Here is a 10151-nt window from a genome sequence, read left to right on the forward strand (position 1 = left end):
GAGAGAGAGAGAGAGAGAGAGAGAGAGAGAGAGAGAGAGAGAGAGAGAGAGAGAGAGACTCAAGTGAGCTTTTTGTTTAAAAGGAAAAAAGTAGCTCATGAGGTGGATTCCTGATGAAGAGGATATTCCTAATCAGTGCATCACCAGAATTCACCAGCTGAGGAACGGAAGTACCTGATGACCCATTCAATCAATTTCTGAGTAAGTCTATATTTACACAGGCTTCAGGAGGGTAGACAAAGCTAAATCATTTACCTAATCGCTCTCTAATGATGCCTCATAATTAACCACCTAAATAGTTACCAAAGATGTGAATACTTCTTTTGCTGCCTAAAGGTATATTACAAGTTTTCTTGGGCATCTCAAACATTTATTTACCCTGGTAGTGATCTCATTCATTTATTTATCCTTGTAGTCATTCATTCACAAAATATATCTGCCCATCTAATGGTGATTTGCCATGGAAGGTGGATCTTCGCCTGGAGGAAGCTGAATATATTATATATAAATAAAGTGGTATGAAAAGGGAACTAAGAGAAGTGGAAAACATCTATTTGGAAGAGAGGGTGAGTTCAGTTATTGTGAGAGGACCAGTACAGAGGAAGAAAGGAGTCATCTTGGTTAGAGTGCCTTATTACCACTAGAATGTAATCCTAGGATGGAGATGAAATAACATGGTTCTGTTTTCCCATATATTGAAGTGAATCATAATCTCTATCCTGCCTTGCCCATGAAATTGTTTTGAAAGCTAAAGGAAAATGGGTGAATGTATTTTTAAGTTGAACATGGTTTATAGTTGCAAGATTTAATTTTTCCTCTCTATCCAAATTTGTGTTCAGGCCTTTTAAGATATTTTAGAGCAGATTTGAATCAGAACAAGTTCACCTTCCATTCAAGACGTGGGGTTCAAAGGCCCTGACACTTTCACAGGATCAGAATGATACAATTTCAATCTTTTATAAATATTTTTACCTTCTATCACATACTTTGATATTGAATACTTTATTCTCATCTCTTAACATATCAATTTCAATAAAAGGATCATTCAGGTCATTGAAAGCATTGCATAACTATACTTATTGGAAAGAAATATAGTCCCTACAGAACTTCCCAGGCTCATAGAGTTCTTCTAAGGGAATTTAGGATATGGAATTGACAGATTATCACTCCATCTGCAGATGAGAAAGCAAACCTTGGATTGGTGCATGCAAATTGTCTCTGGTTCTTGGGGTGCTAAAACACTTCATCCTCTCTTTTTTTTCAAATATCAACCCTGCTCTGGACCTACATACAATCATAGAGGGTTTAATCATTTAGTAACTGTAATGGGAAAAAATCAAAATTCCCATTTCAGAAAAAAATCTGAGTTTCCGCATCCAACCAAAACTATGTGGAACTCTCTGCAGGGAAGGAATCAGGGTCAGTTAGAAGATTAGGAACCAAATTTTCCTGGGCAAAAATTCTTGCATGCACCTCTGAACATGTAGGACCATCCAAATGAGATTTGGACAAAATTTCTCTACTGGGTCTTAGTACCTTAGGTGACTATAACTTTTGTCCAGGAAAATTTACTCTTGCTTTTTATTGCAAAGGGAACTCAACATTTCCCCCTCTTGGACCCTTGCCACAGCAAAGGCATTCCTACTAGAATTCCACATTCACCCAATAACAAGACCAACTCCTCCCAAACCTCAGTTATTAAAAGTAGCACCCAAGGTTAAATAAGCCCTCAAAAAAGGTCAAGGCTTCCGATAAATAGGTGGTGTCCATTATTTGGGGTTTTTCAGTAAACTGGCAAATTCTACCCTACAGGTTATGGGACAAAAGGATCTCAGGATAAGGTGAGTAGTCTAGGTCTATTAAAATATACACACATGTTAATGATTATCAGTAAGCTACCATGATTTTAGTGACATCAACTGCATATGTCTCAAATTGATCTCACTATCTATACTTATACATGATTTAATAATATAGAAAATATCAGTGCTATGGCAACCAATGAATCAGTAAATACAACAATCTTCAAAAATCATCTCTAAAGGAACAAACATCATTCAAAGAAGATTATATAAAAGTTAAAATTCCAGGTATAAAAATCTCTCCAAGGATCCCTGAAAATCCAAAGGAACCAGTTTTATCCCAGAGGAAGTAGTGATTACTTTGATCTCATTCTTTAAAATAATGTGTAGGTATAGCTCTCCTTCAGGCTTCTAAGCAGTGGTGCTGTCTCTAATATACTTAGCTCCATCTCCCTATTTCTTTCACTGTTAATTGCTAGTGGCTAACCCACCAGTAACATTAAACCAAACACTGGAGTAGTTTTTACAATGGGGTATTGACTTTGAAGACACAGTAAGAACTGAAATACAACATTTCTCTCCAATACTTTGGGGGCATCCCTATGCCACCTCAAAACCTGGGGAGAAATAGGGTTCAGATTTTCCAGAGTTTCTGTATTCAATTGGCCCTACCATGCTCATGTAAAAATGTGGCATTGCTTCTGGGTCAACTCATCTTAACCATCATTAGACTGCGTCTTGAATACAGAGCTCTTCTCTCCTTGGGGCCTCAATAGACTAGTTATTGGCAAACCCACAAATAGACTTTATTCTTGGACCTCCTGTTAGCTTGCTCTCCTGAATTTTGAATTAACAAGACAATGGTCTCCAATCTTATTTTTCCCCTAAGAAAACAACCAATATAAAAAATGTCTTCTTTGGGGTAATTATATTCCATATCAACACAACAAACTGATTCATTGCTTATCTTTCTCTTCTTTCTTTTCCCTCATTTTAATAGAATGCTTCAAACTTTTGTCCAAATTGTTTTGTCATCAGTAATCAGTTTTGAAAGTAAATCCCAGTGTGTTTATAGTTTATTGGCTTACCTACTTGACCAATAATACTATTATAAACAGTGAGTCAGGATCAGGTCTAAAATAGGTACATGAGCTAGGCTGAGTTCAGGCTCTGGAAAATAAAGTTATGTTACATATCTGTTTAAACTTTAAATTGAGTGCTATAAATTGATGTTAATTTACCTTAAAGACCTTTCTGCCTGGTCTGAGATCTTTCATTACATTCTGAGGTCAAAGTCTCATCCATCAAGACTCATCTTCAATGCCATCCCTTTCATTAATCCTTTCATGAACATTCCAAATAATCTCTCTCTCCAAATTCTATGAGTATTTTCCATGTATCTCCCCATTTACTCATCCTACATTATGTCCAAATTGATCTCCTTTCTCTACCCTGTACCTAGCCTTCAATTTCCCAATTCTATGCTTTTTTACATAATATCACCAACCTGGAAAGCTCACAAATCTTGTTTTAGATGCCATAACTTTCTTCAGGTCTCAACTGAGTGGCCATTATATTGCATGACTTTTTTTTTTACTTCTTAATGGTTATGTCAACACACTTACAACCTAAAATACTTTTTTAAAACTTGTCTTTTGTGCATTATACATTCACTTATCTGTAGGCATGTCATATCCCCCAAAGTGCTTAGCACACAAATAGTAGGGGTGTAATTAATATTTATTGACTCAATGTACAGAATATAAACACCTTGAGGTCAGGGACTCTTAAGTTTTTGTCTTTGTGACTCTAATGGGGAAGAGAAGAGGAAAGGAAGGAACATTTATTAAATGCCTTCTATGAGCCAAGAACTGTGTTAAATATAGTAATATAGACAGTAGTCAATCCTCGATACAAGTTTATTGAATTGAATTGAATGATATGCTTTCCACATTCTGTGTGTCTTCATAGTTATTTGTGCCTTATCCTCTTTTCAGTAATTAAACTACTTATGGTCAGACATTTCATCTTGTTTAATTAGATCAATAGCATATCAGATTTGAAAAAGAACTGGGTTTGAAGTTACAAGTTCTTGGGTATGTCATTTATTAATTGCATGATATTAAATTACTGAATCTTTCTGAACCTCTTTCTTATATTTGTGCTACTTTGTAGGTTTTAGGATGAAAGCATTTTTGGTAAGCCTTAAGATGTTTTAGAAATGTGAGTTATCATTATCATCTTTATATCTTCCAGGATGCCTATCACAGTCTCTTGCACACAATATGCGGTCAGCAAATACTTACTGAACTAAAATAAAGACAGGTATGATCTATAAATACAGAGTAAAGAAGACGTTTTTTAAAACACTCTTTGTTACTGAAGAAAAAGAAGCTGAAGGTGGGAATGGAGTGAGATGGATACATACACACTAACTACTTTGATGAGAATCGTTCTACTCCATAGCGATTTTCCCCTTAAGCCCCAGATTTTCCTCTTTGAAGCCAGTGTTGTGGGGGTTGTCTCTCACATTCACAATAGGTAAGTCTCATGCTGCCATTGGACTAATATAACTTAAGTTTAATTATCTAGATAGACGCTTCTCTGCAACTACTTCACCATTGTTACTGCTATAATCTACCCACATTATTAATGCTAGATTTTTCCTATTAGGTATTAAACTGCTCTTTTATACAGAGCAGTTTGCCACCAAATTGTTGCCCATAAAACTCCTCAAATGCCTAAAGGTTATTTTAAACACAGTATGAGCAATACTAGCTTCATTTCACCATTCATTTTGTTGAGTCATTATAGGGTGCGTTATGTGAACTTATTGTATGCATTTTTTATGCTGCAGGGTTGGCACTATATTTTAATGATGCCATTTGGAGATGTCCTAAATATCATTAAACTAGGAGTTTAACAAGGATTGTGCAAACTTCACCTATCACCATCCCTCATGTCAAAATATTGTTGAGTGATAACCTTGAAAGCCCAATATATCCAGTAATCTTGGGTTCCATTTCTTTTAAAGCTCTAATACATACTAAAGGTTGCTATAAAAGAACATTTTCCTTATGGTAAGTGTTCTCTGCATCATGCTCTCTCGTAGTCGAATAACCAGAGAACTCAATAGCAGAATAGCCTTCTTCATAAATGTCAAAAAAAAAAAAAGAGATCTCAGCATATGGAACACATTTAAGGAAACTTTTAAGTCATTGGAAATCAGATTCAAAACCTATCAAAAAAAGTCAAAGCCATATTCCTAACTGATACTGCTCCTGATGAACAAGCCACATAGCCTGTGGCCATTCCATTTCCAGCTGGGATCTCAACAGGGTTTACAAACTAAATGAAATTGCACTAGGTCAATGAAGATCACAGATTTTGTAGGTAAACCTGGAGGTGGAGTATTGTGGGTATTTGTCACCTTGGTGGAAATGTAGTGAGGCAGAGGATCATTTAAGAAACAGTAATAATAAACTATTTCTCCAAGTTATTTGTTTGTGTGTTATTTTGCAGATATTTGGAAATCACCAGAAAGAGATGTTGGGGGAATTTATGGAGTGAGATCAGTGGGCACTTCTAGCATGCTTGATAGTTAGGTAATATGACCTTCACTTAATCTCTCCCAATTATCAAAAACCAGAGGAAAATAAAAGTTTTCTCTTCTTCCTTTTTTAAATTCACATAGTACTTTGAGTAGAGATTTTTATATTTAATTTTTCCCAAAATACATGTAAAAACAAATTTTAACTTTCATTTTTAAAAATTTGAATTCCAAATTTCCTCCCTCTCTTGTAACCCACTCCCCTCCCTTAGATGGTAAACAATCTTATTTGGATTTTAAATATGCAAAGATGTAAAAAAAATTTTCCATATTAGTCACTTTGTAGAAGAAATATTAAAATGAGAAGGAAGGGAAGAGAGAGAGAGACAGAGAGAGAGAAAGAGAAAGAGAGAGAGAGAGAGAGGAAGAAAGGGAGGAAAGGAGGGAAAAAGGAAGGAAGGAAGGAAGGAAGGAAGGAAGGAAGGAAGGAAGGAAAGAAGGAAGGAAAGAAGGGAGAGAAAGAGAGAGAGGAGGGAGAGAGGGAAGGAGGGAGGGAATAAGCAAGGAGGGGAGGGAGGAAGAAATGAAGGAAGGAAGGAAGGAAGGGAGAGAGAGAAAGAAAGAAAGAAAGAAAGAAAGAAAGAAAGAAAGAAAGAAAGAAAGAAAGAAAGAAAGAAAGAAAGAAAGAAAGGAAGGAAGGAAGGAAGGAAGGAAGGAAGGAAGGAAGATAAGAAAGAATATTTGAGTTTGTATTCATACTCCATCAGTTCTTTCTCTGAAGGAAGACCACATTTTTCATCATTAATCTCTGGAATTGTCTTGTAGCACTATATTGCTGAGAATAACTAGGTCCTTCATCATTGTTCATTAAAAAATATTGCTATCACTCTGTAAAATGTTCTTCTGATTCTGTTCACTTCACTTTGCATCAGTTCATGTAAGTCTTTCCAGATTTTTCCTAAATTATCCTGCTCATTATTCCTTCTAGCACAATAATGGTCCATTACAATCATATTCTTCACCTTGTTTAATCATTCCCCAATTGATTTACAACACCTCAATTTCCCACTCTTTGCTACCAACAAAAGAGCTACAGTGAATATTTTTGTACAAATAGGTACTTCCTCCTAGAAATTATATTGCTGGATCAAAGTACTTTGGGTATATTTCTAAATTATTCTCCAGAATGGCTGAATCAGTTCACAACTCCACCAACAGTATTATTAGTGTCACAATTTTCCCACATCCCCTCTAACTTTTATCATTTTAGATTCAGAGTGTTTTTATATGACTATGGACGTTTTTGGCTTCTTCATCTGAAAACTATTTATTCATATCCTTTGACCATCAATTGAAAAATGATACGTTTTGTTATAAATTTGACTTAGTTCTCTATATATTTGAAAAACGAGTCTGTTATCAAAGATTTTTAATGTAAAATTTTCATCCCAGTTTTCTGTTTTTCTTCCAATCTTATTTTCATTATTTTTGTTTTTACAAAATCTTTTTAATTTAGCAAAATTAAATTTATTCATTTTTACATCTTATAATGCTCTGTATCTCTTGTTTGATCCTAAATTCTTCTTTTATCCATAAGTCTGACAGGCAAACTATTCTATGCTCCCCTCATTTGCTTATGGTATCACTCTTTATGTTTAGCTCATGCACACATGTTGAACTTAGCTTGGCATGTGGTATGAGACATTACCTATTCCCAATCACTATCATACCATTTTCCACTTTTTCCAACAGTTTTGTCCAACTAATGACTTTTTTCAAAACACAAACATTCTAGTTTATTGAGCTCATTTATGTTTCCTGCTTCCCTCTTGAAATTTCTCCAAGGAGAATTGCCACTACCAGGAAAGTGGTGATGACCACCAGGGAGAAGGTCACCCACAGCAAAGTTTTCAGGTTTGTGTTCCAGAAGGCTTCTTATGGAAGAAGAAGCTCCAACATGCTTGGCCACAAGAAGACTGATCTATCTGTCAAGCCAGGCTCCACTGAGGTGGAAGCTTTAATTTTTATGTTAGTCTTCTGTTCTCCACCACTCCTAAATCCCACTAATCCTAGAGAATCTACAATGTCATGGGTTCCTTCCATTTAAATGTAGTGATCTACAAAATGCCTCCACTTTGTAGTCCTTGAGTGACATGTGGCTACACACATCTCTGACTCAGAGATTTATCAGGAAGAGGCACTACAGAAGAAGTAAACAGTTCAGTCTTCTGGGAGACTGAGTAAAAATAAATAAGTAAACATAGACACTGTGAAATTTTGATAATGAGTTGGGGAAAAGGGCTCTGATGTATTCTTTTTAAGTTTCAGATTGGTCCTATAAACATCTTCAGCAAATGAGTAGCCATCAAATAGAAGAGGCCACTGAGTCTCCTTGAAGGGATTGGTACTGGGGCTAATCCAACAATGATGCAGAACCAGTCACAGATTGAGGTATGTCCATCTGAATATTTGTTCTACAAAAAGACTGTCTTGAAAATGGGAAAGTCATCCATATGACAATAGGAGTTGTATTTCCAATCCTTGGCAACCTGAAACTAAAGATGCAAAGGGCCAGACTGTACTCTGGGAGCAGATGGTGGTGGTAGGAAACCTATCTGGAGGGGCAAGAAGTCACTGGCATTGGAGATGCAATAAACATGTAGGAGGAAGGTGGTGTCCTGAGTGATAACACCCTCTGACCCTTTTGGATATCAATGCCCAATACCAACTGGTTCTCATAGATGAGCTGGTTGTGATCATCTGGATGATAATACAATAATGCATAACTAAAAAGTAGAAGACCATAAAGTTTTCTGAGTTCTAAGTCAGGGTACAGCCATCTGAGGTATAGATTAGTTTGATATTTTGAGACTTCCCTGCTTTGCAGAGGTGGGATTCAGAAGACCAACAGAACAAAGCATCCATCTCTGAAACAACTCTGTAATTTGTAAACCTGGTAAATAGTTTACAAATGAGAAGTACCAATGGTCAAGTTACAGTCATCCTAATGATATTTGACCTTTTGTCTCTGTCAAAGGAATTTTGTTAGTAATTGTCCTCATTGGCATCAAGCTTAAATGATTAGGAAATAATGTTCAACATCTCAAATTTTAATTTATCCTTTTTTTTACCAAACCCTCATTGACGAGTTTATTTAAATCCCTAAATTATGGGAGGTTGTCTAGTAGCAGAGAAATCTTGGAGTACCTCTAAATTGCCTTCTAAAGAGATTATTACAAAGTGTCTTAAAAGAACAGAAGTCAAAACTGGACAAGTAAAGGGGCCTTCCACTGGACACATGAAAGATAGGCAGTGAGGAGGAATTCCTATACAATAAAGAGATTAAACTGCACAAGGAGAAGTGAAGGCTGACCACCCATTCCCACACTGACCAACCACACTCAAAGCCAGGGCCAGGGAAATGTCTAAATTCTTGGGGGCTGGCTGAAAACACCACAGACTCACCCCAGAGGGCTGCACGAGGCCTTGGCAGTGAGTCTTGAGACTTAATAGCATGGACCTTGGTCCTGGCAGCAAGGGCAGCAGCAACAGCAGCAACAGGCAGAAGCACCAACAGCAGTAGGTGAGGAAGATAGTTTCAGGGCAAAACCTTTTGAATCATGCTATACAAAAAACCTCATAGATCTACCTGCCCTCACTCAGGCTTCTGACAGGGTAGGGAAGATAATCTCAAGGCAAAGCCCTGTAAGACAGAAACTAAGCTAGTACTGACCACCAACATGCAAGAATCCCAATCCTCCAGCAGGAAAAGGAGTAAATAAGAGCCAAAAAAAAAGCTCTTGACTCTACAAAATTTCTAAAGAGAAAAAGAGCAACATACAGAAGACACAGAAGAAAGTGAGAAACAAGAAAACACATGCAAACTGCCCCCACCAAATGGTCACAAGCTCTAGAGGAACTCAAAAAGGAATTCAAGAAACAAGTAAGAAATAGAGATGAAAAATGCAAAGAAAAGTGAGGAAAAAGTAAATTAAGACAACACAGAATAGTATACTTGTCAGAGCTATGGGAAAGTGAAAATTTTAAAACAAAGCAAGAGTTAGAAAAAATTACAAAATGTAAAATAAATAATTTTGATTATATTAAATTTAAAAAGTTTTGTACAAACAAAAACAATTCAATCAAAATCAGAAGGGAAACAACAAACTGGGAAAAAATCTTTATAACAAAATACTCTGACAGAGGTCTAATTACTCAAATATACAAGGAGCTAAACCAATTGTATAAAAAAATAAAACCATTCCCCAATTGATAAATGGGCAAGGGATATGAATAGGCAATTTTCAGATAAAGAAATCAAAACTATCAATAAGCACATGAGAAAGTGTGCTAAATCTCTAATAATTAGAGAAATGCAAATCAAAACAACTCTGAGGTACCACCTCACACTTCGCAGATTGGCTAAAATGATAGAGGGGGAGAGTAATGAATGTTGGAGGGAATGTGGCAATATTTGTGACATTAATGCATTACTGGTGGAATTGTGAACTGATCCAATCATTCTGGATGGCAATTTGGAACTATGCCCAAAGAGCTTTAAAAGACTGCCTGCTCTTTGAGCCAGCCATAACAATGCTGAGTTTGTACCCCCAAAGAGATCATAGATAAACAGACTTGTACAAAAATATTTATAGCCACACTTTTTGTAGTGGCAAAAAACTGGAAAATTAGGGTATGCCCTTCAAATGGGGAATGGCTGAACAAATTGTGGTATATGCTGGTGATGGAATACTATTGTGCTCAAAGGAATAATAAACTAGAGGAATTCCATGTGAATT

General features: G+C 36.3%; 1 pseudogene; it reads right to left on the reverse strand.

Annotated features, from left to right (window-relative positions):
* Positions 1–7572: 7572 nt before the first annotated feature.
* On the reverse strand, positions 7573–8868 carry LOC123252341 (annotated as a pseudogene).
* Positions 8869–10151: the final 1283 nt, after the last annotated feature.

The sequence above is a fragment of the Gracilinanus agilis genome, chromosome 1 (assembly GCF_016433145.1).
Source record: "Gracilinanus agilis isolate LMUSP501 chromosome 1, AgileGrace, whole genome shotgun sequence".
NCBI lineage: Eukaryota > Metazoa > Chordata > Mammalia > Didelphimorphia > Didelphidae > Gracilinanus > Gracilinanus agilis.